General features: G+C 39.1%; 1 pseudogene; it reads left to right on the top strand.

The window, feature by feature from the left end:
• Positions 1 to 722: 722 nt before the first annotated feature.
• LOC143596113 (receptor-like protein kinase FERONIA pseudogene) lies at positions 723 to 3571 on the top strand (annotated as a pseudogene).
• Positions 3572 to 4521: the final 950 nt, after the last annotated feature.

The raw sequence follows: 4521 nt of genomic DNA, 5'->3' as shown, positions 1-4521 counted from the left end.
AGGTTTACATTTGACATTTTATAGTGATAAGATGTTATGAAGAAGAGATGTGCTTTGAAACTTGTTTTTGTAATTTAGTTTTTTTTACCATGAGCTAAGTTTTACTTATTCAAAATCAATGACCAAAACAAATTCAATTAATTTGTGAATATATATTGCACTTAGGAAATTTAAAGGTCTTATGTAAAACCTCTTTAAATTAATTATTAATTTATCGATATAAAAATATCTCGGTCCCGACATTATAAACTTATAGAGGTTTACAATATACCTAAACCACCCGAATGTATTCCGACCAATCATATACACACACATTCATTCATTAATTCATCTTAACCGATTCGGATTCATGAAACCAAATTTCTTAACTGATTTGCTAGGGGTACTTTTGGAGAAGAAGCTAATGAAACCTATGGGGGAACCAGAAGGGTGCGCCTAGTTCTAAGGATGTTACTTTCTAGTGGCGAAGCTACCCTTTCGGGGCCGGATTTGCCCAAACCCAGTCTATTTTCAGTTTTATATACACGTATACTATCGTATTAATGATCGAACCCATTATGAATTAAATTAAAAAAAGTCTTTGGCGGAATACCATTATGAATTATTCTTAGAGGAGACCCAAAAGGCAAAAGTCTTTCCTAAAGCAAGCACAATGTGAGTATGTGACCAACTGACCACTGTCCATGATTATAAAAACACATAATTAATACTTTTCTCTACTCATATAACCATCATGTTAACCTTAAGTTTACCCTTCTTTTATGTGGCTCTACTCTTCGCGTTCACCACCACCACTACCACTGCACAATCATACAATGCCACCGACCGCTTCTTCCTCGACTGCGGTTCACCCTCCTCGACCACCACTATTGAAGACCGGAGATGGGAGAGTGATCAGAATTCCAAATTCGTGCCTTCCAATATCATCACCACCACCACCTCCTTTTCAGCCACACCCTTACAACTGGACCACATCCCTTATTCTTCTGCTAGAGTTTTTAACACTTCTTCCTTCACTTACACTTTCCCGGTCTCTGAAGGCCCCAAATTCCTCCGTTTATATTTCTATCCTGCCACCTATTCCAACTTCAATCCAAACCAATCTTATTTCTCAGTATCATCCAATGGCTACTCTCTCTTAACCAACTTCAGTGCTTTCCTAACCGCGAAATATCTTGCAAAGATCCGATCCGATGCAGGAATCAACGGACCCCAAGTTCCAAGCTTTGTCAAAGAATTCATCATCTCTGTAACAGATGCACAAGCCTTAAATGTTACCTTTACACCCTCACCCAACTCATATGCCTTCATCAACGGTATTGAAATCGTTTCAATGCCGGACGATCTGTATTACAACTCTAAGAACCTGAAACCTGTTGGTATGACTTCAGCACCTGATGTTACTAATGACCAGGCGCTTGAGAATATTTACAGGTTAAACATAGGAGGGAAACAAATAGCTGGTAATGAAGATACCGGTATGTACCGGTCATGGGATCCAGATGATAACTACATATTTGGAGCAGCATTTGGGTTGACACCTGAATATAATAAAACGAAGCAGATTATGTATACCACGGAGATCCCGAATTTTACTGCACCTGAGCTCCTTTATCGAACCCAACGGAGTATGGGAACTCTGTCTGGTATGTACAATCTGACTTGGATACTTCCCGTTGATTCTGGGTTTTATTACTACCTCAGGCTCCACTTTTGCAACATTATACCACAATACAATAGAAGTGGTCAGGTGGTTTTCAGAATCTTCATTAATAATCAAACCGCTAAGCAGGAAATTGATGTGTTCGAATTAGCTCGAGGTAGTGGGTATCCTATATACAGAGATTACGTTGTGTTTGTCGCTGACCCGGATCACAGCAGAGGCAAGCAAGATTTGTGGGTCTTGCTGCAACCTTATCCTCGTACTACTGAAGACTATGTAGATGCTTTTTTGAACGGTTTAGAAGCCTTCAAGAAGAGCATGAATGGAAATCTTTCCAGCCCAAATCCGGAACTTAGTTCTGCAGCCCCATCAAGTCCACCAACTACTGGAAAAAGGAACAAGAACAAAACTTCGTATGCCGTGATAATTGGAAGCATTGGAGGAGCTTTAGTCTTGTTGTCCATCTTAGTTCTTATAGCTTTCCAGCAACGAAAAGCGAGTTAAACACAACGATGCGACTGATGAAAAGACATCATACGGCCGAGCAGATGGTGAATCGAAGTCTACACATTCAACTCTGCCGTCAGACCGATGCCGGCGCTTCTCACTTTTAGAAGTAAGAGCAGCTACTAATGAGTTTAACGAAGATTTTGTCATAGGCGTCGGAGGGTTTGGTAAGGTGTATAAAGGGTGTATGGACAACACTGCAACCGCTGTTGCAATCAAACGTCTCAATGAATCATCCAATCAGGGTTTCCTAGAATTCCACACGGAAATAGGGTTGTTGTCTAAACTACGCCATGTCCAATTAGTATCCCTGATTGGATACTGTGAAGATGAGGGAGAGATGATATTGGTCTACGATTACATGGCTAACGGAACACTACGAGAACATTTATACAAGACAAACCAGCCTCCTCTGCCATGGAAAAGACGTCTCCAAATTTGCATCGGTGCAGCCAAAGGGTTGCACTATCTTCACACAGGTGCGAAACGTGCAATAATTCATCGTGATGTCAAGTCCACAAATATCTTACTTGATGAAAATTGGGTTGCTAAGGTGTCTGATTTTGGTTTGTCAAAGCTAGGCCCTAAAGACGAAGCACAAAACCATGTTAGCACGGCGGTAAAGGGTAGTGTCGGGTATGTGGACCCAGAATATTACCGAAACCAACAACTCACGGAGAAATCTGATGTGTACTCATTTGGAGTTGTTCTGCTTGAAGTGTTGTGTGCAAGACCTGTTATCATTCAAGGGTTGCCGGACGAACAAGTGAGTCTGACAGAGTGGGGGAAGTCTTGTTATCGGACGGGGACTCTGAACAAAATAATTGATCCAAAACTAAGTGTGATTGCATTTGATTGCTTAAGGCAGTTTGGCGATGTGGTGTTTAGTTGTTTGAAAGAGCAAGGAAGTGAAAGGCCAGCCATGGATGAAGTAGTTTGGGGGCTAGAGTTTGCATTGGAGCTACAAGAAGCTGCTGAGAAGACGCTTGGTGATGCCGTGCATGAAAATCAAGAATTTCCGTTTATGATGCGAGAAGAGACAACAACAGACGATGATGTGTTCTCAGGATCAAGTGCGATAAGAAATGGCACATCATCGATTAGTAGCAGCGAAGCAGGGTTCAAGTCAGATACAGTTTTCTCCGAAATTCAGATGCCAGCTGGAAGATGATATGAATGCTGGATTTTTTTAGCCAAACCAAGAAACAGTCAATTATATGATATTGTGTTTTGTTAAATTTGATTTTTGATGATTGGATTAGTACAATATATTGCATGTGATAAAAATTTTATGTAATGCGCCATCCTGATGTACAATAGCCATCCTGTAATGAATAATCATACAATTGTAATATCGTCCCTGAAAACTAAAAACTAAAGCTCTGTTATTATTACTTGTAATTAAGGTGTTTTCGGTTTGCACTACTACTAACCGTTGTCAAGTGAGGGATTTTACGGATATTCTAATTTACGAAATGGCTCGTGATTAGCAAATGAACTAACATTGAAGCCAGTGTATGATAGTATCAAGATTATGCTCACTATGTAGTGATGTAACAGATGAAAATACGCAATAAAAAAGTCATCAAAACAAGCCCAGTTCATCCTATTTGGCCAATCCTGTAATCCTAACTTATAGCGACATCCATTCATAAATAAACGCAGTCGACAAGTCAGTTAGTCATATTTGGTATGCATATGTATATGCAGCGATGTTTCCTCTCAAGTAATACGTTTAACATAATTATTTACGATTATTAAATAATATGTATCATTAAATAAGATAAAGTAATGAAGGTAGTTATGAAAATATCTATATATACAGGCAACTTCGCAGGTAGTTCGAATGATATGCAACCGATGAATGATTCAATCCATCAATGAAAGAAAATTCCAATGACGTCTATATCTAGTTTTGGCACAACTTAGAAGACTTTTCAAGTCAAGCAGCCAATCCAATTAGTTTTAAGTTTTAACTGTGGCTACTATTCTGCTTTATAAAAGAACCTATCATTTTACCTCTCTTTTCTTTGTTCCTCCTCCACTCTTTCCCCCCTCCGACCATCACAACCGCGCAACCATACATAGCAACCGACATAGCAACCGACTATTATTAAGGATGTTACTAAAAGATAAATAATTGTTGTGATTGATATGAAATTAAAAACTTTTCATCATTTTTTTTAAACCATTATATGGAATCAGGGCATCCATTGCTCTAACGAGTATTTTAACATTATTTCTTTAAACAGTGTAAGTTACCGAATTTCAATGTCAACCACGTGATTTAAACCCTCGCCACATGGAAAGGCAAAAACTTATCTAACACATTGATGCCGCTAGGTCAAAGA

This window comes from Bidens hawaiensis, unplaced genomic scaffold (assembly GCF_021521415.1).
Source record: "Bidens hawaiensis isolate Kalapana, Puna unplaced genomic scaffold, B.hawaiensis_p1.1 tig00001721_1, whole genome shotgun sequence".
In the NCBI taxonomy this organism is placed as follows: domain Eukaryota; kingdom Viridiplantae; phylum Streptophyta; class Magnoliopsida; order Asterales; family Asteraceae; genus Bidens; species Bidens hawaiensis.
Note: the sequence above shows the minus strand (reverse complement) of the source record. Positions and strands in the feature narration are given on the sequence as shown.